Raw genomic sequence first — 25,810 nt, 5'->3', positions numbered from 1 at the left:
TGGTTCTTCTGGGTACTGATTTCTCAGGATCTATGCACCCAAATTGCGTGAAAATGTAATCACATGTCAGTTCTAGTATAATATATTTGTCCAATGAATACCCGTTCATCATCTGCATTTCTTCTTGGTTTAGCAATTGTACTGGCCAGTAGTGTATTTTACTTGTAGTTTCCCCTTGCTTTCAGCCGTTCGCAGTACCATCACAGCAAGGCCGTTTTGGTAAATATTACAAGGCCAGATCAGTCAATCATCCTGACTGTTGCTCCTACAACTACTGAAAAGGTTGCTGCCCTCTTCAGGAGCCACGCATTTGTCTTGCCTCTCAACAGATACGCCTCCATTGTGGTTGTAAGTGCAGTACGGCTGTCTGTATCGCTGAGGTACGCAAGCCTCAACACCAACGACAAGATTCATGGTTCATTGGTGGGGGAGGGGGGGGGAATATCACGTACTTTTCGTAGTAAAACTCATTAATACGATTTTCTTGAATTGTTGTCTAGAGATCCGAAAAGAAGGTTTCCTAGACAACCCATCTTTCACAACTAGGCAGGATTCAACATTTTCCGAATGTACTTCTGCCTAAAAAACAGTTCTGGTAACTGGAGTCGGAAGCTTTAATTAAGCCTGCCTCTTGAGTTCTGGTACTTCCATTGAAAATTTTGCCGGCCGCGGTGGTCTAGCGGTTCTAGGCGCTCAGTCCGGAACCGCGCGACTGCTACTGTCGCAGGTTCGAATCCTGCCTCGGGCATGGATGTGTGTGATGTCCTTGGGTTAGTTAGGTTTAAGCAGTTCTAAGTTCTAGGGGACTGATGACCACAGATGTTAAGTCCCATAGTGCTCAGAGCCATTTGAACCATGGAAAATTTCATCCGCTACCATGTATGTCTTTATTTCTAACCCTGAAGTCCCATACCAATTTTCATGGATTTAGTTTAAAAATCTTTGAATATAAAGAAATATTTTCAGATAAATTTTCATCTCCTGTTTTACCCCCTTAGGAGCAGAATATCCAAAAATACTGAAACAAATACTTTTTATTTTTAACCGATAAACCAATTACAAATTTTCATACATTTAGGTTGAAAAATTCTTTTATAATGAAACATTTCCACGAAAATATTCATCCCCTATTTTACCCCATTATGGTTTGAATTTCCAAATACGTGAAACCTCTATTTTCTTTATTTCTAACTGAGAACTCAAGAACTGATTTTCATAGACGCAGCTTGAAAAAATTCCTTAGCATTTCTTCAATAATGATCTGTTTTCAAAAAATGCTATCTGATATTTCTCCTGCATTGGGGCTGAATTTTCAAAAATTCTGATTCGCAACTTTTTCTTTCTTACCGAGAAATCAAGTGGCATGTTTCATAGTCCTAGCGACATATTTTCATGAAACGTTCCATCCCCTATTTCACCCCTTTAGTGTAAGATAAACACCCTCTCCAAGTTTCAGGCTTTTATCCCTAGCGGTTGATATGGGCGATGATGAGCCACTGAATTAGACAGGTCATCCTCCTTTATAAATTGACGGCAAAAAATCGCAACACCAGAAAAAGTTGAGCAACATAAACAAAACTTCGTAGGTGTATTTCTGCATCTGAAAGACGATTTCTATTCAAATTTCCCGCCAGTTGCATAAGAGTAGCGCCATTAGAGCCACTATGAGGATGCAAATCAGGTGTGCCTTAAATACACGCTGTAACAGTCGTGAGAATTTCTTACCTTCGAGGTTGGACGTGGTGAACATACGTTAGTCAAGAATGCATTTAACGCGACCAAGACGCTATTATTAACACCTCGCTAAGTTCTAACGTGGCCGTGTAATAGGGCTACGAGAACCTGGATGTTCCTTCTGCGAAATTACGGAAATACTTAGCAGGAATGTAGCCACTGTATATGATTGCTGGCAGCGGTGGTCATGAGAAGATGACCGAGCGAGGTGGCGCAGTGGTTACCACACTGGACTCGCATTCGGGAGGACGACGGTTCAATCCCGTCTCCAGCCATCCTGATTTAGGTTTTCAGTGATTTCCCTAAATCGCTTCAGGCAAATGCCGGGATGGTTCCTTTGAAAGGGCACGGCCGATTTCCTTCCCAATCCTTCCCTAACCCGAGCATGAGCTCCGTCTCTAATGACCTCGTTGTCGACGGGACGTTAAACTCTAACCACCACCATCATGAGAAGATGACCGGCGTCCGGAAGGCTACGTGGCAGTACCGAGAGGGAAGACAGATGTGTTCTGTGTAAAGCTCTGGCGCATCGTACTGCATCTGCGGCAGCAATTTGAACAGCAGTTGGCATCATACTGACACAACGAACTGTTACAAATCGGTTACTTCAAGGACAGAGCCGAGCCAGACACCCTCTATCGTGCCTTTCACTGATCCTAGACAACCGTTCTTTGGGCCTTCAGTGATGTCGATAGCTCATTGGAAGGCAGGAAGTCTGTTGTGTTTTGTGATGAAAGCTGGTTCTGCCTCGGAACCAGTGATGGCAGTGTGTTGGTTATAAACAGGCCACTTGAGAGCCTGCAAACAAACATGTGCGCGTGTTAGACACACTGGACTTACACCTGGAATTATGGTTCGGGATGCGATTTCGTAAGACAGCAGGAGCACTGTCGTGCTTTCCCATACACCCTGACTCCAAACTTATACATCAATCTGGTGACTTATTTTGCAGTGCCATTCATGAAGAGCATTCTGGGGTTTTTTTTCCAACAGGATACTCCTTGCGCGCATACTACTGTTGTAACACAACGTGCTCTACAGAGTGTTGACATGTCCCTTGGCCTGCTCGGTCATCAGATCTGTCTCCAATCGAGCTCGTATGGGACATCATCGGACGACATCTCCAGCGTCATCCACAACCAGCAATAATTGTCCCCGTATTGAACGACAAAGTGCAACAGCCAGTGAATCTGACGTCCGGCACCTGTAAAGCACAATACACGTACGTTTTTATGCTTGCGTTCATCATTCTGACACCTGTACCGACTATTAATGTACTAGCATTTCAGATTTGCAATTGCTTATTTCGCGCAAGTGTAGAGACAGCTTGTTGATCGTCATGGTCACCTAGAATGTAGCACAGTGGTCGCAGATTAGCTTGTAGATCGCATGAATGGTTTTACAGGTAGCCCTTCTTTTGATGGATGGGTGATGCTTATGACACAGCTGGAGTAGGTAATGGTGGGAGGAGGTATGGGACAGGTTTTGCATATTGGTGTATTATGGCGTATGAGCCATGAGGCAAGGGGTTGGGAGTAGGAGCTATGTAAGGAAGGATGAGGATTTTGGATGGGTACAGTGGGCGGCAGAATACGACTGTGGATTGGGTGGGAAGGCTAGTAGGGTTGGATGGTGGGACTATGGGAGGTGGTGGGTGACCGGAAAGGTCCCGCAGAGGAGATCTGTGAACCAGGTTGGGATGGTAATTGCGGTCTGTGAAGGCCCAGTGAGACTCTTGGACTATTGTCAGAAGGACTGCTTGTCACTACAGGTGCGACGGTCATGGTTGGCTAGGCTACATGGAAGAGACTTCTTAGTATGGTATGAGTGGCAGCTGTAGAACTGGATTTATTGATAGTGGTTGGTAGGTTTGATGTGGGCAGAGGTACTGGTGTAGTCATCTTTGAAGTGCAGGTCAACATCGAGGGAGGTGGCTTGGGTTGAGAGGGACCAGGTGAAGCGAAGGGGGAGAAGGTGAGGCTCTGGAGGAACGTGGATAGGGTGTTCTCACCCTTGATCCTCATCACGAATATGTCATCGATGAATCTGAACCAGGTGAGGGGTTTGGGGTTTTGGATGGTTAGGAAGAATTGGTTTGGCACAGGATGGTGCCATATGGGTGCATATTGCCATACCCCAGATTTGTTTGTAGTTGATACCCTCAAAAGAGAAGTAATTGTGAGTGAGGACATAGTTGATATTGACGATCAGGAAAGAATTTGTGGGTTTGGTATCCAACGAACGTAGGGAAATATAGTGTCCAGTAGCAGTAAGGCCATGGACGTTATGGACGTTAGCATAAAGCGAAATAGCACCGATAGTGAAAAGCAGGGCACCTTTACCATGTAAATATAGCAGTCTGAGTCCGGAGATACACAAATCTGTTGATATAGAGAAAGAAAACTATTTTGAAATAGCTACCGTTATCTTCTCAGCAGTTTGGGTAATAGCTGCTATCAGGTTCAATAAACACAAAAGAAAATATTACGGTCTGTTTTATAGGTCAAGACCGATTTCACACAACCGATGCCTGTTGTAAGTTGCCACGTTCAGCTTAGAGGATAGCCATTGTGCATTCGATAAGTGCCTTTCAGAGAACCCACAGTTAATATCAAGACCGAGACATCCCCTTCAAAACCATGAGTCCGTAATCAGTAATATTAAAAAATCATTTTAATAATACTGGATCTATAAAATATCTTTGACAGATCTGTAGATTATCCTATAAGATATACACAGTCATTTAGTGTAAGGCTGCAATTAAATCAGCGGTCACCTAAAGAAAGAGATTTAACATTTCCTAGTGGCTACTTAAAATCTTATGGTACTCATATTCTAAAAGCTGTTGAGTACATGAGACAATAAAGGTAGCTGTCAACAATTTAGGTTTTTGCTATACAGCCAAACACTTAATCTCGTAACAAGTACGGTGCTACATCGCCACTTGACATCTATGCTGTATCGATGAACGTACGAATATATCTTCATCATATTTCACACATTTGTTAATTTTTTCAGATTATTATTTTTATTACAATTTTGTTAACTCGTATGATCCACATGGCAAATTTATCTCTCTAAAAAGTCTGAAGACAGCTTAATTAGTGAGAAACTGATAAATAAAAAGGGTTACCATTTACACCGTTATGATATAAAATTTTATTAGAAACAATCGCTGTGCGAGCCAACAGATTCTGTAAGAGTATCTAAAATTATTGTGCGTGTTACTACGGTGAGACGTCGTGTGTTAGTTGTTGCTTTGTGAAGACATATGGGACCTACCTCGCAACAGACAGTGGGCCTTGTACAAGTATTTATCTTGCAAGGCTCGACGATACAGATAACCGGACCGTAGGTCCAAGCATTAGTGGAAACACAAATGGCTAAAAACAAGACTTCGTTGTGGAACCTTAACTACCTATGGCAAATTGAGACACACATCTCGCAAACAGTATAACGTCGGCGAGTCCTTGAACGTCATCAAATGTGACTGGGTGTGCCAGCTATATTCCTGCAGCCTAACACCTGACTGACACAGGTAACTGACATTAAACACCAGTTAGATTAAGAGGCCCACCATATATTCAAATTGATCCCTCTGATAAAGACTCGGGTTTGTTGAGGAATGAGACTGTTGTTATCAGCAAGAGAGTCATTGTTGGTGCCCGGTAACTACCAAAGAAACAAACAAGTCCTTATGTCCATGCCTGAATTGCCGTAGCTGACAAGTATAGTCCACCAGTTACTCTACTTCAAACCATACTGTCGTATAGGTCTTTTTCTGCGTAGAAAAAGACCTTTACGACAGTATGGTTTGAAGTAGAGTAACTGGTGGACTATACTTGTCAGCTACGGCAAAAAGCACTACCCTATAGAAGATTTATGCCTATTATCTCCTAGATGGGAACATATAAATTAGTGTACGGATCCAGAGTGTGGGAAACCTCGCACATCCGCATCATGTGAATCCTTTATCGTAACTACATCATTCGCAGTAATAACAGTACAAGACTTTATTATGGTCAACAAGAAAGTGCGGGGCCGGAGGGACATCGCTTCTGCTTCTTAATGCCCGCGACATCGACATCTGGCGGCGATAGGTTTCCCTCAACAGAGGAAGGGTAAATTGGGGTAAAGCGTTCAGGACGAGAAAGGTGACCACTGCGTATTTTATTGTCCTGAAGAGCATTGCTACCTGCCGAGAAGTGCTCATGCTAATTGTATACACCATGATTATTCTTAGTTTGACAGAGGAATCCTGTTCACGCTATTTTTTTGTGCAGCCTCTTTTAATTTACATTTCCATGATGAAAGATAATTCGTTTATAATTTTGTTGTTATCTCATTTAAAAATAGTGTAAAATATTTTTTCAGTGTCAGTGGGTAAACAAGGTATTTTGACTCACAAATGTAGTTCCCTGTTGTTTCTTTCGTTTTGATAGTTTCATCCGTGATCCATTTATGCCCCTATGAGGATCGATCAGGTAATGTGGCCACACTACTCCCTAGCGAAATGTGGGAAAGATGTCCACTTGTCCGAACAGTTCACTTGTTTCAAATGCTTCAAATGGATCTGAGCACTATGGGACTTAACATCTGAGGTCATCAGTCTCCTAGAACTTAGAACTACTTAAATCTAACTAACCTAAGGACATAACATAACATTCGAACTTGCGACCGTAGCAGTCGCGCGGTTCCAGACTGAAGCGCCTAGAACCGCTAGGCCACTTTGGCCGGCAACAGTTCACTTGTAATCTGTACGAAATGTGTAATACCCCAATAAGAGTTCACACTTCAGTATATCACGTACACTACACGGGAAGTTCCGAAAGTAGCTTTCGTCATTGTTTTTTAAAGGGAAGATGGTACACCAGGTGGCACAAGAAAACGCCATGTCAGTCCACAGACGTTGCTGTTTCAGTGACGGCGTCACTGGCGGAGGAGTGACGCGTGTGGAAACCACCGGAGAACAGAGTGCCCGAGGTTATTCGAGTACACATAACGATGACAGACGGACGTGAACTGACAATGTGGTTCCAAATGAAGTGCGTCTTGTTATCCGTACGACTGGTCACGTGGTACTAGTGTGTTCGTTATCCATGAACGTCTACAGACCATGTATGGAAAAGAGATTTTGTCTCACCAAATGGCTGATCACTGCAGTTGCACTTTCAGAGAAGGAAGGCAGATTGGGAAGGATTAGGTCAAAGTGGGCGTCCCTTTACATCCACGAATGAAAACAACATTGCTAGAGTCCAGGACATAGTGTTGATTTCCTGCAGCTAGAGGCCGTCGAAGTGATACACTACTGCAACAAACTCACAAAACTCACGTCCGCCTTTCGGCGAAAGGGACCAGGGCTGTTGAGTGACAACGCAAAACAACACACTGCAAGGTTCACACAAGATCACTTCGGATGGGAGAGGTGGAATCATTCGATATACAGCCCCGATCTTGCCGCACCGAACTTTCACCTGTTTCCTGCATAGAAAGCCTCCTTCACTAGACGTTACTTCGAAACCAGTACTGAGACTGAAAAGACTGTGTGACAATTTCCCACATCTCGGGACACCGAGTTTTACCAGAGAGGTTTTTTTCAAACCGATTGCACGCTACAACCTGAGTACAAATATCGGTGGTGACTACGTCGAAAAATATTGCAATGTGTATCGTTCGTGATACCATGGTGTATTTGTTTTTGACAATAAAGTTTCCATGTGAGAAATAATGATGAAACCCATTTCGAAGCGTTCCTCTAACTACAGACTGACCTCTGAATCCTTTGTATAAAATGGTGTGCAAAACTTAAGGAATTGCTGTAGCTATATTACGGAAGGTAACTAAAAGAAATGCGAAATGAAACGAACATAAATGACATTTTTGTTGAAAGACAATAAATACACCGAAGTCACGGTGATTTATGATGGTCCCCTGGACATTTCAAAGGCGGTACACTGTGCTTAATAGTGTGTGTAATCATAGCTGCTGGCAATCGATGCTCTGCCATGTGCTCCCATTCTGGCCACAAGATTGGTAAGGAGTTCCTGTGGTGGGGCGTTCCATGTGGAGCGTTCCACTCCTCCACCAGCGCGGTAGCCAACAGCTGGATGGTCGTTGGTGCATGTGGACGTATGTCTCCCAGACGCATTCCATAACTACTCGATGGTGTCTGGTGAAGGTGCAGACCAGTCCATTCACCGAATACCCTCTCGCCCCAAGAGCTCCTCCACATGCACTGTTCGAGGAGGTTGCGCATTGTCGTCCATAAAAATTAAATGTTTCAAATGGCTCTAGCACTATGGGACGTAACATCTGAGGCATCAGTCCCCTAGAACTTAGAACTACTTAAACCTAAGTAACCTAAGGACAGCACACACATCCATGCCCGAGGCAGGATTCGAACCTGCGACCGTTTCGATAGCGCGGTCCCAGACTGAAGCACCTAGAACCGCTCGGCCACACCGACCGGCCATTAAAATTAAGTCAGGGCCGAATGCACCCATGAAAAGACGCACATGGGGTGGGAGTACAGGGTCACAATAACGTTGATTAGTGATGGAATCGTGTTCAGAGATCTGGAGGTCAGTACGACCATGCAACATTGTCTCTCCATAACCATAATACACTCCTGGAAATGGAAAAAAGAACACATTGACACCGGTGTGTCAGACCCACCATACTTGCTCCGGACACTGCGAGAGGGCTGTACAAGCAATGATCACACGCACGGCACAGCGGACACGCCAGGAACCGCGGTGTTGGCCGTCGAATGGCGCTAGCTGCGCAGCATTTGTGCACCGCCGCCGTCAGTGTCAGCCAGTTTGCCGTGGCATACGGAGCTCCATCGCAGTCTTTAACACTGGTAGCATGCCGCGACAGCGTGGACGTGAACCGTATGTGCAGTTGACGGACTTTGAGCGAGGGCGTATAGTGGGCATGCGGGAAGCCGGGTGGACGTACCGCCGAATTGCTCAACACGTGGGGCGTGAGGTCTCCATAGTACATCGATGTTGTCGCCAGTGGTCGGCGGAAGGTGCACGTGCCCGTCGACCTGGGACCGGACCGCAGCGACGCACGGATGCACGCCAAGACCGTAGGATCCTACGCAGTGCCGTAGGGGACCGCACCGCCACTTCCCAGCAAATTAGGGACACTGTTGCTCCTGGGGTATCGGCGAGGACCATTCGCAACCGTCTCCATGAAGCTGGGCTGCGGTCCCGCACACCGTTAGGCCGTCTTCCGCTCACGCCCCAACATCGTGCAGCCCGCCTCCAGTGGTGTCGCGACAGGCGTGAATGGAGGGACGAATGGAGACGTGTCGTCTTCAGCGATGAGAGTCGCTTCTGCCTTGGTGCCAATGATGGTCGTATGCGTGCTTGGCGCCGTGCAGGTGAGCGCCACAATCAGGACTGCATACGACCGAGGCACACAGGGCCAACACCCGGCATCATGGTGTGGGGAGCGATCTCCTACACTGGCCGTACACCACTGGTGATCGTCGAGGGGACACTGAATAGTGCACGGTACATCCAAACCGTCACCGAACCCATTGTTCTACCATTCCTAGACCGGCAAGGGAACTTGCTGTTCCAACAGGACAATGCACGTCCGCATGTATCCCGTGCCACCCAACGTGCTCTAGAAGGTGTAAGTCAACTACCCTGGCCAGCAAGATCTCCGGATCTGTCCCCCATTGAGCATGTTTGGGACTGGATGAAGCGTCGTCTCACGCGGTCTGCACGTCCAGCACGAACGCTGGTCCAACTGAGGCGCCAGGTGGAAATGGCATGGCAAGCTGTTCCACAGGACTACATCCAGTATCTCTACGATCGTCTCCATGGGAGAATAGCAGCCTGCATTGCTGCGAAAGGTGGATATACACTGTACTAGTGCCGACATTGTGCATGCTCTGTTGCCTGTGTCTATGTGCCTGTGGTTCTGTCAGTGTGATCATGTGATGTATCTGACCCCAGGAATGTGTCAATAAAGTTTCCCCTTCCTGGGACAATGAATTCACGGTGTTCTTATTTCAATTTCCAGGAGTGTATTTGGACGAACAAAACAATAATGTTCGACGGCGCTGGAGGTACCCTCTCACGGCGAGAGATGGGAACACATAATGAACTCCGCTCTGTTACAATTGAGCTAATACAAATATTCGATTGACTGCAGTCCGCTGCAGCGGCTTCGTTTTGATGCAAGCACTAGGACATCAAGAAAATGTGTCCGGAAATCAGAGCAACAATCATGGGCCTCTGTTAAGATAGAAAATGATATTGAAGCGGGAAAGAAGGATACGATCCCTTCTTCAACAGCAAATAAATTTCATGTTCTACATAATACACCGAAATAAAGAGTTCTTGGGAAAAATATACAACAGATTTCAAAAAGATTAAGGATACCTTATGGTGTGCTTTCCGTAATGAACAAAAACAAGAGATCGTTGATTATGTTTTGGAAATGAAAAAGCGAATTACTGAATTTTTGAGGAAAGGTCTATGGAGATGCGCATTCTAGTTGGGAGAGTGGAGAAAATATCGCATCGTCTTAGAAGTGAGCCGGAGATGGCAGGCAAAGGCAGCACCATAACAAGTAATTAGCAAGATCAACGTAGACAATTTTTCTGATATCCTTAAAACACTGCTAAAAAAACGATTTGATCCTCCTCGTCACATTTATAATGTGGATGAAAGCGTTGACTGATCAATTCAAGAACAGCAAAGTATTTGCACCTAAAAGGCAGACGCCAATCCGGTGGAGTTACTTCAGCCAAAAGAACGTTGCTGCCCACTTTCGGAGTATACACATCCATGATGGCCGTTTTATGCCCTTAGGCTGGAAAAAAGTGAACATTACATAAGGACTCAGAACAATGAATATTGGTCGTACTCATTATACATATTTTTACTTACAAACATTCGGTGTGGTACCTTGTAATACATAGATTCAAAATATTAAGTAACGGGCTTCTATCAATACCCATTGTTTGGCGAAAATTCAATTTCCTTTGGAATGGCCTCTTTACCCCATCTTTCCCTACTCATGGTACACCATAATAGTTGAACGTGGATAGTCCAGTGCCTGCACTACCTCGGAGGTGTAATATCCCAAGGGTCGCGCATCCACGATCTGGGGCTATCGGATGCTGCTGCTGTCTCGTATCTTTCCTAATTTCCAGCCGATGGCGAATACATGTCACCTCCTTACATCAGAAACAGGTCACACGCAGAACTATAGCAGTCCCCAGGACATGAGGAGCGCCCTCTTACCGAAAACACACCTAACGCCAATTGAAATGCTCGCGTACGTAAATGTATACTATATTACAAAAGAGTCTCCGGTCCCTCTCAGTCAGGATCTTTTTTCTGGACGTAATTCCGATGCCGTGTTTCGTGGCCAAGTGTGTTATACCACTGACTACAGACACGTTGAACAGTCCGCCGCGAAACGCCAACAAATCCAGCAACTTCACACGCTGTATGGCCATGGGCACGGCCAAACACGATTTCCAGTTTTGCCGCTCTGTCATCTCCTTACATTTACCATGTTTTCGTACAACGTCCGCGTGAATCGTAAATATCCCACTGATCGCTACTGCGTTGTGCTCACATAGAGGCCGCGCGCGCGATTGAGCACGTGACTCGATCGTCGCACCATCTGTAAAGGCTTAACTACTCATCTGTGTGCGCGCACTCGGGTGACTAATTTTTGTCTGTTGAGCTTATACACGTGGGCTATTCGCAAAGCAAGGAACGATCCGTCGGGAAATGAAACCACTGAGGAAATCTGATGCAGTTTTGTCTAGATGTGTTGGACAATGTCTCTAGTTCTCCGGTCTCTAGTATGTCACATCTCTCTTCTCATTTCTGAGCGCACAGTGAGCGTGTAAGGATGTCTAGAAAATAGTGTCTCTCGCCAAGTATGGGTGCCTGCCGAAAGATTTCGCCGGGTTTCATGCAACACCGCATAATGTACCTGTCATGCAGTTCCTTCTTCATGACAGTTCTCGGAAGAACGCTGAAAAAAAATGGCTCTGAGCACTATGGGACTTAACAGCTGAGGTCATCAGGCCCCTAGAATTTAGAACTACTTAAACCTAACTAACCTAAGGACAACACACACATCCATGCCCGAGGCAGGATTCGAACCTGCGACCGTAGCGGTCGCGCGGCTCCACACTGTAGCGCCTAGAACCGCTCGGCCACCCCGGCCGGCAAGCACACTGAAGCGGCAGTATGGAGACTCCTGGAGCGCTCTCGATGGGAAGTGCTTGATCACCTACCATACAGTCCGGCTCTGGATCCCCCTGATGTTCCTCTGTGCTCGTATGTGCCGCTGGGTATGAAGACCACATTTTGGGAGAGAGAACGAGCTGCAGTTCAGAGTACAAAAACATAGGAAGCTGCCTTCTATCACGAGGATATTAGAAAGTTGGCAGAACGCTACGACTGATCTCTAAGTCGGGATGGCAGCTATGTAGAGAAGTAACTGGAAGGTGTAGCTAACTGTTGCAAATAGAAGAGTTTTGTTTTTCACTGCAGTTTCCATTTCGCGACCGCTCGTTCCTTACTTTCCGAATAGTCCCCGTATCTTGAGCTGCAGTTGGCGAACGAACATTTATTGACGAGGTGTGATTAAAGCTGCCTGACTATTGTAGGGAATATTTTATTAGAAACTGCTGAAAAACAGTGTCCCATATCGCTCTAGATAGTACGAACATAACTGTCTGAAACGTATGACGCATATAGTTCCAGTGTTATTAACTGCCCTAATGTTATTGAAATGCCTTCACAATATTTGCATCTTTGTTCTATCAGATTTCACAGAAATTTTTGCCTAAAAATGAGGCAGAGGCTGTTATGATAAGAAGGTTGTAGGAAGAGGATAGCTCAAAGACCAATAAAGCAAGAGACTGGGATACTGCTTGAGTGCACGAACATTTGAAAAAAGTGAGAAGAAGATAAGTATGGTAGTTAAATCAGTAAGAAGAATCTTGTGTTTTGGTTGCACATAGCTTTCGATTTTGAATATTTCTTTGCGTCTAATAATTATCTGTGAACAATATTTTTAAAATAAATACGCCGAAGTATCCCAAAATGATTAATTATTTCGCTTTACTGACAAATACGTTAGAGATAATGCACACATATTTACATCATAGATTGCCCAAATATAAAAGTGATTCATTGTACATCTCCTTGGCATAAATCGTTTCTTCGCCGACATAAAATTATGTTTTCATTGCCAACATTTCCCTGGAATCTTATCTTCTGTCTCACAAAAGACGTAATTGCCAGCATATCGTCAATCTCAGAAGGTGTAGCTAACTGTTGCAAATAGAAGAGTTTTGATTTTCACTGCAGTTTCCATTTCGCGACCGCTCGTTCTTTACTTTCCGAATAGTCCCCGTATCTTGAGCTGCAGTTGGCGAACGAACATTTATTGACGAGGTTTGATTAAAACTGCCTGACTATTGTAGGGAATATTTTATTAGTAACTGCTGAAAAACAGTGTCCCATATCGCTCTAGATAGTACGAACATAACTGTCTGAAACGTATGACGCAATAGTTCCAGTGTTATTAACTGCCCTAATGTTATTGAAATGCCTTCACAATATCTGCATCTTTGTTCTATTCAGATTTCACAGAAATTTTTGCCTAAAAATGAGGCAGAGGCTGTTATGATAAGAAGGTTGTAGGAAGAGGACAGCTCAAAGACCAATAAAGCAAGAGACTGGGATACGGCTTGAGTGCACGAACATTTGAAAAAAGTGAGAAGAAGATAAGTATGGTAGTTAAATCAGTAAGAAGAATCTTGTGTTTTGGTTGCACATAGCTTTCGATTTTGAATATTTCTTTGCGTCTAATAATTATCTGTGAACAATATTTTTAAAATAAATACGCCGAAGTATCCCAAAATGATTAATTATTTCACTTTACTGACAAATACGTTAGAGATAATGCACACATATTTACATCATAGATTGCCCAAATATAAAAGTGATTCATTGTACATCTCCTTGGCATAAATTGTTTCTTCGCCGACATAAAATTATGTTTTCATTGCCAACATTTCCCTGGAATCTTATCTTCTGTCTCACAAAAGACGTAATTGCCAGCATATCGTCAATCTCAAACACTCCACAAGTATTCAAGGATCTGTCGTTTAATCATTCCGGCAGAGTTTCGCCCAGAATAAATACTATCGGCTGGGCGGCCTTGGTTGTCTGAGGATACAATTTCACTGTCTCCTTAAGCCGACGTCATAACTTGGACTCCCGCCTTTTTAGCTTTGATGTGGTTTTACACGTGACAGTATGTCTAAGGTTCATGAAATGATAATATCTAAATGAAGCACAATAAAATGTATCCAGAATATCATTTAAGCCACCAGCGGAAAAGCCCGCAGCTCGTGGTCGTGCGGTAGCGTTCTCGCTTCCCACGCCCGGGTTCCCGGGTTCGATTCCCGACGGGGTCAGGGATTTTCTCTGCCTCGTGACGGCTGGGTGTTGCGTGATGTCCTTAAGTTAGTTAGGTTTAAGTAGTTCTAAGTTCTAGGGGACTGATGACCATAGATGTTAAGTCCCATAGTGCTCAGAGCCATTTTTGAACCAGCGGAAAAAATACTCCTGCTGGAGCACAAGAAAGGCAAATATGATCCTGTTTAAAAGACTGAAAAGTGGGGTACCAGCTGCCTTATTCAACCTTCCTCAGCATCTAAAAAATTTCCCAAAAAATTTTGGCACGCGAACATATTCGCTGTCTTCTTAACATGCAACTCATCTCTCACTCCCACAAGCTACTCTACAGTAACTCGCTCACACCCACTAGTCCATCGCAGTAAGTCGCTCATACCCAGCGAGTCCCGCTTGCCAGTTCTCGCGCACTCATACAGCCCAACATTGTCGTTGTCTCTTTGCATCTCTCCATTGTCACTGTCTCCTGTGGCACAGTCGTAGTGTCCTTCGTTCCCTCCTCTCACTGCCACTGCCTCCCTCTTGCTCTCTCTTACAGCTATTATCTCATTCATTCCTTCGCACTACTGGTGTCTCTTCTCATAGTCACTGTCTCTCCCGTCCTCATTGTCATTGTCGTGGACTCCGTCTCTCATTATCACTGGCTCCCACGTATTTCCATTTTCTCCTTCTCTTTGTTCCTCTCCCACGTGCACTTTTCACTTTCGTCCTACCACTGTTCTGTCACAATCAACTATGATACACAACAGCTGTATCCGTCTCTTTCTTTCACACTGTCATTGTCCTCTTCGCTCTTTCAACACCATAACCACTGTCCACTGTCTTATAGCATTTATTACATTTCCGTTAATTTTGCATTGCCACTGCCTCTTTCTCTCACAGTATAAAAAGAGCGAATACGTTTGCATAATTTTTTTTAAATTTTTAAAGGTGCCAAGAAAGGTAGAATGAGGCAGGTGTTATCCCACTGCAGTCAGTATTTAAACTGGAGCATAGTCTCCTTTCCGCTGGTACACTTCTCTTCCCTGCTACAGCAGGGAATCTCATTCACATGAAAATAACTTTGTAGGTCAATAAAATTTTGATAGTTTACTTATGTGAATTTGAAATTAAGCAAAATTAATTTTACACCTCAGACCTGATTTTACATACACAAAAATTTGCATGCACTTCAGTACTACAACATGGAGTTCACAGTACCCTTCTGTCAGTGACAGAAACACTTTACACATCTCTCTCCGTCCTAGGTCACTTTATAAACTACGTTTCCGCACCACACCGCATTTTACCTGAGTATTTTACGTGTACAATAATGGCATATTTGAACCGCTGTGTCTCGGGAACGAATAAAGATATCAAGAAAAATCTTTAAGGTTTTTAGAGATCGGGATCTTAGCAATATATCATAAGAATGACAGCCATTTGCTGTGTCGCATGCTCGAATCCTGCCTCGGGCATGGATGTGTGTGATGTCCTTAGGTTAGTTAGGTTTAAGTAGTTCTAATTTCTAGGGGACTGATGACCTCAGAAGTTAAGTCCCATAGCGCTCAGAGCCATTTGAACCATTTGCTGTGCATAGACGTCTTGGAAGCCGTGTCTCGGTTTTGGGGTGCTTCTCAATAACCGATAAAGATTTTTTTAAACTGGAAGATGGCATTTCTATATAACTGTCTGTTAAAATTTGAGCAATTTCTTGCGTTTAGCTATTTAGGTGTCCGGTGCTGAAGGTGTTGAAAAATTGTGAAAAACGCTTGTTTCCTGCTTTCTCAGGAACCGCCCATGAACTAAATGATGCTTTCTTAAACTGCTTAAGGCGCGCCGTAGAGGACATCTGATGCAAAAAAGAAACGAAAAGAAACATTTGCCTAAGTTAAAGGAAGCGTGTAATTCAAAAACTGGCAATGTGCTGTAGGGTAATTACAGTATGACGATTCTTTTGTCGCACGTACGAATGGTACCTAGCCCAAGGCCTTTACAATATATTTGACCCTACCTTTCTGTCACCAATAGAACCGGAGGCATGAGCGCCAGAAGAATCCCGTTTTTATTCGCAGCATACTGGAACATACTGGTAGCACATACAGTGGCGTGTGTACCGGTAACGCAAGATCTCGAAAGGCGGTTTGATGCTAATAGTAGGAGAAAAAGAATATTATGGTCGCAATGGAGAACAACACACTGACTGACAGAAATTCTTAATCTCTAATTGGTTATGTACTGGAACAGTCACACAACAAATAACTCGCTTCAGTCGACATCTGCCATCTACAGATCAGGATAAGAAGCAGCTGCTTACTTTAATGTTACACGCCGTTCCGACGTCGTTTATTTGTGGAAAACCTTGTTGATTATCACTAACCAATTAAAAGACAAAAAGAAATTTTATGACTCAATTTTCAATAGACTGTGTGATGCCACGCGGGATTAGCAGAGCGGTCAAAGGCGCTGTAGCCACGGACTGTGCGGCCGATCCCGGCGGAGGTTCGAATCCTCCCTCGGGCATGGGTGTGTGTATTTGTCCTTAGGATAATTTAGGTTAAGTAGTGTGTAAGCTTAGGGACTGACGACCTTAGCAGTTAAGTCCCATAAGATTTCACATACATTTGAACATTTTTATTTATTTATTTATTTATTTGAGACTGTGTGGTCAGTGTGGTCAAGGCTGGTGAATGGCAACTACGTTGATAGCTGTTTGTCTGTACTAGGGGTGTCCTGTTGGCCTACACGTCAGTAAATAGCTGTCACCTACAGATGGCCGCGCGTGGTAGCAGCGACGCCTTGGGCGCCTTGTCACGGTTCACGCGGCTCCCCCTCGTCCGAGATTCGTGTCCTCCCTCGTGCATGGGTGTGTGTGTTGTTCTTGGCGTCAGTTAGCATGAGTTAGTTTAAGTAGTGTGTAAGCTTAGGGACCGCTGACCTCAGCAGTTTGGTCCTGTAGAACTTACCACAAGTTTCCAAATTTTCCTACAAATGTCACAGATGGCAGAACCGTAAGAAATTCCCGTGCATTGTACCTCCGAGCTCCTTGTTCCTCCTGATGTAAATTTCACCTAGTAATGTCAATAAAACTTTCCCTCATCACTCAATAAGACTCCTCATAAAGTCTCTACGATGGCACCTTCCTTGCTATCTCGTGAAGAAAATCTAACGATCCTGCTTAAGTTTCCGCTGAAGCGACCCCAAGGTGCTCATTGTTTGGGTAGATAAATATTCAATGAGGCTTCCAGGGCAGGGAGCGACACGCAGCCGGCGGTCACGCCGAAGACATCGATCGCGCCGCCAGCGGCCGTCCCCGTCCGCCGTGACTGGCAGGCCCTCAGCTACCCGCCAGCCAGTCAGCCACTAGTGGGAAATGCGGCGTGCGCTCGCCTCTGCGCCACGCCATTTGCAACGTGGCGGCCGGCGCCAGTCAGTCTGCAGACGCGACCGCACGCGCCGCCCCGGTCCAGAGGGCGTGCCGTGAAGTGGGCCGCCGCAGAATCTCTGCCCACATGGCCCGCCTTAAGAGCCGACGACTCGCTCTCTCAAGAATCTGATGTTGTATAATTGCCGGTTAGTGTGGTGGTACTTCGGCTGTGTGAATTCTGAGTTCGTTTCGACAATGAAAGATCATAGCATCAGATTATGTGATAAAATGTACTGAATCTCTTCTGTGGCAGTCCAGTGGATGGATTAAATTTACGAAGCATCTTCTATAGCTCTCATGTTCATGGATAGCTTCTCTTTACACTTGTCAGTTTAAAATCATATTGACGTGATAATCTGATTATGAAGACTAACGTAATTCCAAAAGTAAGTCATTTTTGAAGTCACCGGCTACTTTTATAGGTAACAGTCATACACGGTTCTGTGAACAATTCCTAAAGGTAAAATCATGAACACATGCTCTCAAGTGATTCCAACACACAGTTCTTTGAAGCAGCTGGAAAATATGTGGCGCCAGTAAATTACGAGGGCGTGCTAAAAAGTAATGCCTTCCAATTTTGTATGTAAAATCGCTTACAGCTTTTTAAAGAAAACGAATGGCTTTAACATGTTACTTTTTTAGTCCGGGTGACAAACACATTTCTCTCAATGAGATACAAGCTTACTATTACCGTCTATGTAGAATGACTTCGTTGACGGAGCCACATCTTCACTGCTTGCTCTGCTTCGTCACTATGAAAGTCAAGTCTTCCTAAGTTCTGGAAACAGATGCAAATCGCATGGGAACAATTCGGGACTGTACGGTGGATTGTCGATGACAGTGAAGCCAAGGCGTCGGATTGTTGCAGATGTCTGCTGCGCTCCTGTGTGATATGGCATTTTCATGTTAAAGGTGAGAATGCTCCATGTATGAACGAACTCTTCGAATTCGAAAGTCGATTACAGCACGCTGTTTCTCACGCACCGACATAGTTACGTTAGACCGCGCCAAGTTATACGCTACAATTCGGAATCCCTGGGGGCAGAGGGCTGCAAAGATGTACACATGAAGTATAAATGTATAGAACGATGGTAACGTTTGGTTTATTTAAAAATCCTTAAGATTTTTCACGCAAAAACTCCAAGGAATTACTTTTCAACACGCCCTCGTATTTGTTGTATTTTATAGATTTTGCTCCATTACAAGCCGTATTACGCCAACTCTCATACTATTTCATTTCATTTTTGCCTTGTATTTAGAGGTTGTGTGCAGGGTAAAGTAGAATTTAGACGTTAGTTAGTAGTATCGACATTGCAAATAGGGTTGTGGCAGTGGCATTTTTGAAAATTACTCTTCAAGTACGAATAGATGATAAAACAAAGCAGCGTGGTAACGACGTTATCATTCTAGAAAGTTACTAACATATGAATTTTTGTAACGGTTGAGATTGCAGCGCATGTTTGTGTCACGTTCTCCTAAGTATATCTTATGCAATACTCTCTAATAACATTTCCGTTCTTTTAGGAAATTTACTGATTAGCGAGATAAAGCACAAAACGGTCCTAGCCTCTTCGCTTCCCCGTATCGCATATGGCACACGGAACTGGTGACGTTTACCTGCAAATAGAACCCATTTAACGCAAATGATATGCGTGCCAACACTTTGCTCATTTTCCACGAGGTATCATTAGCAACCGCAAAGACTTTCAGCGCTCTGTATCGTCAGTTACACGTAACAAAAATATTACATGGATAAACAGTTTTCTACTGCTACCACGGAAGAGGTTAAAAATCGAAAACCTTTGACAATGGCGTGATTTCGTTTAACAGTGACTCTTAGTTAGCACTTATTAACAAGGTTACTGCCTCAAACAAACTGGCGAAAGATGGCGCGAGAACATTTTGTTCCTACAGATGTGACAGTTGGTTTGTAAAGTAAGTTTGCACGAAATGCTGCCACGATAAATATAGACAAGGGATAAGTATTTGGCTACGATTCAGGAGCAACTCAAAGAATTTGGATACTTACGCGAATTACCATGAAAACTAAGTCGTAAATACGTAGATTTACGAGATGGATCATATAAGAAATGTTCTTGACGGTACTTAGTTGTCCTATTATTGATGATCGTGTTGTCATTTAAGAGCATAATTTGGCAACATTGTTGTGAATTAAAACTTAGAGACATTCGTAGCTTTGGTCAGTACCATGCTCTGTTAATACAGCTGAGGATGCTCAACGACTCAGTGAACACACATTCAAGGATGTCGAGAAACGGCTAACTTCCGCAAAATGCTCACCTAGATGCGGATGCTGGCGGCAGCAGACAGGTATAAGAGCGCAGAGTCCTGAGCACCGAAGCTCTTCAGCAAAGACGTTCCTTTGCCGATAGTCTCATCATCAGCTACACGTGGCAGACGTTGTGTCGGGAACTGTCGACTGCCCTGATCCGAGCAGTGGCTATCCACTGGCGTCTCACGGAGACGAGTTGACCAGAGGACACAGGCTAGGTAATGACGACGGTAGTGAGGAGGTCGCTGCGAACCAGCGACCGGCGCGAGTTTACCGCAGCGCAGCGCAGCGCGGCGCGGCAGCGGCGTTGGCGGTTGGTCGCGCGCGACGCGGGCACCGACTGCGGGCGGTTGGCTAGCGCCAGCGGCTGCGGCGACGCCGACGGCGGCGGCGGAGGGGACCACAGCGCCGCGGCGCCTCGCCCGGGACGCCCCCCTCCCTCCGGCGCATGCGCACTCCGCAGCCACCGGCGCTGACGCCCGATGCCAAAACCACCAGTCCGGCGCCACTCTGTTTTCCTCTCTTGTATTTGTTCCAGTCGTCCATTCTATGCGAGCGTGAGAGGCTGTCATTTTCAGGCAAGAAAGCAGCTAACCCTCCGCCGCTTGCCGCACACTGACATACGGCGTCGAACCTTTAGAACTTCCAGAATACACACGCAACTTGTAACGTATAACAACTTCACCGTGCAGAGGACGTTTTGTTCCTTCAAACCACAAGATGACATAAAATATACAAATACACAAATTAATCCGGCAGTCGTGTGGCATGGAATTCTTACGGTAGTGGTGTGTGGCACGAAGTACACCCCGTGCAATTTTTCATATATTTTGAATATTTGACAGTGAGATTAGTTACCATATGTTATTAATACATAGTAACAACAATAAAATGCAATTTTATTTATTATTACTCACATAATGATGATGATCTGAGTCATCAGTCTTGTGACTGGTTGATGCGGCCCGCCCCCCACGAATTCCTCTCCTGTGCCAACCTCTTCATCCACAACCCCACAACCGCCTATAGCAGTCCATTCACCCCACCGCCGCCCCACAACGAACCCAGGGTTATTGTGCAGTTCGGCCCCCAGTTGACCCCGCCGGGAACGTCTCACACCAGACGAATGTAGCCCCAAATGTTTGAGCCGAGCGACCGCTACGGTCGCAGGTTCGAATCCTGCCTCGGGCATGGATGTGTGTGATGTCCTTAGGTTACTTAGGTTTAATTAGTTCTAAGTTCTAGGTGACTGATCACCTCAGAAGTTAAGTCGCGTAGTGCTCAGAGCCATTTTTTGAACCCAAATGTTTGCGTAGGAGAGTAATTATGGTGTACGCGTGCGTGGAGACAGTGTTTGCGCAGCAATCGCCGTCATAGTGTAACTGAGGTGGAGTAAGGGGGACCAGCCCGCATTCGCACGAGGCAGAAGGAAAACTGCCTTAAAAAAATATTCACAGACTGGCCGACACACCGGAACTCGCCGGGCGGATTGGTGCTGCGAACCGCGCGCCTTCGCGTGCGGAAAGCAGTGCGTTAGACCGCACGGCTTGTCTTACCCTACTATTCATTCTTCCTGTCAGTGCTTTCCATATATTCTTTTCTTCGCCGATTATGCAAGCAAGCTCCTTGTTCCTCACCTTGTTACTCCAATTAATTGTTAACGTTCTGTTGTCACAACACATCTCAAATACGGTACTTCAATTCTCTTCTGTTCAGGTTTTCCCACAGTCCATATTTCACTACCATACAATGTTGTGCTCCAAACGTACATTCGCAGAAATTTCTTCATCAAATTAAGACAAATGTTTGATGCTAGTAGACTTCTCTCGCCCAGAAATGACGCTTCTGCCAGAGTTAATCTTCTTTTTATGTCGTTGCTCCGTCCGTCATCCATTATTCTGCTGCCTAGTTTGCTGAATTTCGTCCACTTCATGACCATCAACCCTGATGTTAAGTTCCTCGCTGTTCTCAGTTCTGCTACTTCTCAATACTTCGCCGGCCGGGGTGGCCGAGCTGTTCTAGGCGCTACAGTCTGGAACCGCGCGACCGCTACAGTCGCAGGTTCGAATCCTGCCTCGGGCATGGATGTGTGTGATGTCCTTAGGTTAGTTAGGTTTAAGTAGTTCTAAGTTCTAGGGGACTGATGACCTCAGAAGTTAAGTCCCATAGTGCTCAGAGCCATTTGAACCATTTTTTTCTCAATACTTCCGCCCTTCATCGATTTACTCTTATTCCATATTCTGTATTAATTTCACTGTCCATTCCATTCAGAAGATCCTGTAATTCTTCTCCACTTTCACTCAGGATAGCAATGTCATCAGTGAATTTTATCATTGGTATCCTTTCACCTTGAATTTTAATGCCACTCTTGAACCTTTCCTTTATTTTCGTCATTGCTTCTTCGACACACAGATTGAGCAGAAGCGGCGACAGACTGCATCCATGTATTACACTGTTTTTAATCCGAGAACTTTCTTCTTGGTTTTCCAGTCTTATTGCTCCCTCTCTGCTCTTGTACATATTATGTATTACCCGTTTTTCCCTATAGCTTACCCCACTTTTTCTGAGAATTTTGAACATCTTATGCCATTTGATAATGTCGTACACTTTCGCCAGGACGACAAATCCTATGAACGTGTCTTGATGTTTCTTTAGTCCTACTTCCATTATCAACCGCAATGTCACATTCAGTTGTAAGTATTGAGTCATACAATACTGAAATTAATTTTTTCCGCCCAAAGCTACTGAATGATATAACTGAAGTTACAATCACCCAAATGTGATTTATGTATAGACAGTACCACAAGACACTCATTATGCGAAAACATTTTCTTGATCCAACATCGAATTGCTCCTTACTCATACAATCTTTTTCGCATCGTTTCACAGATAATAACTAACGCTGACCTGATCATCGTTTTCCTCTCCTGCCAACTCGGATGTGTCGGTGATCACTGACAATAACAGCATCTTTTTCATCTCCACCATTAGAATCAACTGGACCCTCATTAACTGCATCATAAACAAATGGTTGCTCTTGGTACAGTTCAGGCCCATAAGATCCAACTATAACAACATTTTCTCTTAATTATAGAATTAGATATCTCAGCAAAATGCGAACAAAAATGCAATGAAGTAGCAACCTTGACTTGTTCGCCTTGCGGGACGACAGCTAGCAGCCGCTCTAAATTTATGAAATTTATTCGCAACTGAATCTTTCTGACATTAGCTACCTTAGGTGTAAAGATATTCCCCGTTCGTGACAAGAAAATTTGTGCCGGACCGGGACTCGAACCCGCAATTCCTACTTATCGTCAGTGGTCGCCTTAACAATTTCGGCTAAACGATCAAGCCTCGAGGAGCAAAATGATAATCGTAATGCTAAAGTTTAATACCTTTGTGACCTTGAAGCCTTGTGGCTAATCCCACGTATGGTTACGAATGTTGGGGTCGTAGACGGTATGAAGTATGGAAGTTTCTGTCGCTGCTGGAAGGGCGCTCGGATAGCCAAAGTGGTTAAGACTGTGGCGTTGTCTTACGTCTTGCAGTGAGAGAACTGCGCTTCAGATTTCTCAAAGATGCGATATTAATTTAACAATCTGTAAATGATGGTTCAAATGGCTCTGAGCACTATGCGACTTAACTTCTGAGGTCGTCAGTCGCCTAGAACTTAGAACTAATTAAACCTAGCTAACCAAAGGACATCACACACATCCATGCCCGAGGCAGGATTTGAACCTGCGACTGTAGCGGTCGCTCGGCTCCAGACTGTAGCGCCTAGAACCGCACAGCCACTCCGGCCAGCTCTGTAAATGATGCAATTCACTATAGCATATTAATCGTGACATGGCGGCAACCGACATTGGGGGTGGCTGGTTTGTGCTTAAATTACACGCTGCGGTGGAGCATATCGACGTTCATATGATTGTGATGCCCAGATTACCTTATTGCAGGGTCATTTGCGTTACATCCCGCCAATGAGTAGGTTCAGAGAGGTCACTGTTCAGAGACAGTAACCGATTAGACCTTCGTAATTGTCACTATAAAATACTGTGTACAGAAGATAAATGATCGGATTAAATATTTCATAAGGGTTCTGACTCTTAATATAAAATCAATTAACGAAAGAACACCAATGGTGACCAAACAATCCGCAGCCAACCTCGCCTGTTTTTCCCCTCTATACAAAACACAACGTAAACGGAATAAATGATTAGGAGACAACGTGGTTCCTTGAATCAGTGGAATAAAAGGTGGAGTCGACACTGTACATCTGCTCAGCTTGAATTCCCAAGAACAAGAGACAGCTTATCAAGAATATTACGAAAGAAAACTCCCCCTTCACCTTTTTCTCAGTGGCTTTACATTCATCACCTACACAGTTTATGGAAGTATTGATATCGCAAATAGATTCTTTGTTTATGTAGCAATTATTGTCGTCCTTTTCTCATAAATGAAATTGTCTTCTCTTATTATTCATGTGATACAGTCATTAATTAACTGCGGAGAAACTACAGGTAACAGTAAGTATTAAGTAATGCATCGAAGTGACAGATAGCGACAAGTGAGAAATGCGGGTTCGACTCAGGGTCCGGCACAAATTTTCCAATGTCAGCCATAAGTAGTATCTTCATGCCTAACACAGCTAGTGTCCTAATGTCAGAAAGATCCTGCAATTGCGATTAAACTTCATAAAATGATTTTTGTACCAGATTTATTTAAGTACACTCTGACGTCATTGTCTTTCTTGTATGGTGGAGAGTATTTTAACGAGACGGATGGCATCATGGCGAGGAGCCCTTGATTCCAGTCATAATTTGAGAGCATCGCCTTGGACACGACTCCAGAAAAGCTTATTTGGTTATTATCGTTTTGTTGACGACACGGTCCTTGTTTGGCCTCCTGCACGTAAAAGCTGGGAGAGTTCTGAGATTACATCAGTAACATCCATGACAAAATCTCGTTCACGATGCAAATAGATAAGAGCGGTACCTGAACTTTCGTTGACGTCATCTTCCACAGAAAAGGAAATGAATGTCTGAGACACAGTGTTTACCGGAAGCTCAGTCACACAGATCTGCGTCAGCACGCTACCAGCTACCAACACCCATCGCAAAACTCTCTGATCTGAGGATCTTGGTGTATCGAACAGTAGCCGTTTCAGGTATCGAGAGACTGCTGAAGGAACTGAGCTACGTATGGGCAGTATACAAGGAAACTGATTACAGCAACCGATAAATTTCCTAAGCCATTTCACACAAGACACGTAATTAGAAAATCCTCAATGGGGATAGGTAAAAGCTTGCGTATTTGTCTTTCTGTGGCTCAGTAAGAAGAAAGATTATTCGGTTCCTAAAGAGGCGTAAAGTGGATTCAATCTTCTGTCCACCATCAAAACCTAGAGGACTTATGAGGACTGTGAAAGACGGTGTAGGCCTCAGAAAGCTAGGAATTTACAAACGACAATGTGAGTGTTACACTTTTATGTCGAAGAGACTGTGAGTACAATTAATAGCGCAGTACGGACCACGGGAGGTGTTTACAAGTACGGAATCCTGAGAGATCACTGGAAGCAGAAACTGTTCTGGAAAACGGACACCGAACAGCATTCCACAGGACGTCCGTTATTAAACGAACAAATGGTTCGTGGGGCAACGCTACAAAAGAAGAGAAAGATAAATTTTTAACAACAGCCTCAATAGAGATGGTGGCATGCACCTAAGCTCAGCTTGGGAGACGAGCACTGGAAGGCTGATGCGAGCGCAGCGGGTGTGTGACAAAAACATTACCACATATGGTGCTGGAGTGAGCACCATTGACACAACAGACAGCAGCGAAGCTATATAAGGGCGGCAGCAACAATCACACAACAAACACAACTTGGAAACAGCCAAGGAGCAG

General features: G+C 44.5%; 1 long non-coding RNA gene across 1 annotated transcript in view; it reads right to left on the bottom strand.

Moving 5' to 3' along the window:
• Positions 1–20,237, bottom strand: part of LOC126474006 (uncharacterized) — a 398,394-nt gene extending 378,157 nt beyond the window's left edge. The window contains exon 1 of the long non-coding RNA XR_007586554.1: positions 19,918–20,237. This is a non-coding gene — a long non-coding RNA (uncharacterized LOC126474006). The remainder of the gene's footprint in view (positions 1–19,917) is intronic.
• Positions 20,238–25,810: the final 5,573 nt, after the last annotated feature.

Source organism: Schistocerca serialis, chromosome 4 (assembly GCF_023864345.2).
Source record: "Schistocerca serialis cubense isolate TAMUIC-IGC-003099 chromosome 4, iqSchSeri2.2, whole genome shotgun sequence".
Classification (NCBI taxonomy): Eukaryota; Metazoa; Arthropoda; class Insecta; order Orthoptera; family Acrididae; genus Schistocerca; species Schistocerca serialis.
Note: the sequence above shows the minus strand (reverse complement) of the source record. Positions and strands in the feature narration are given on the sequence as shown.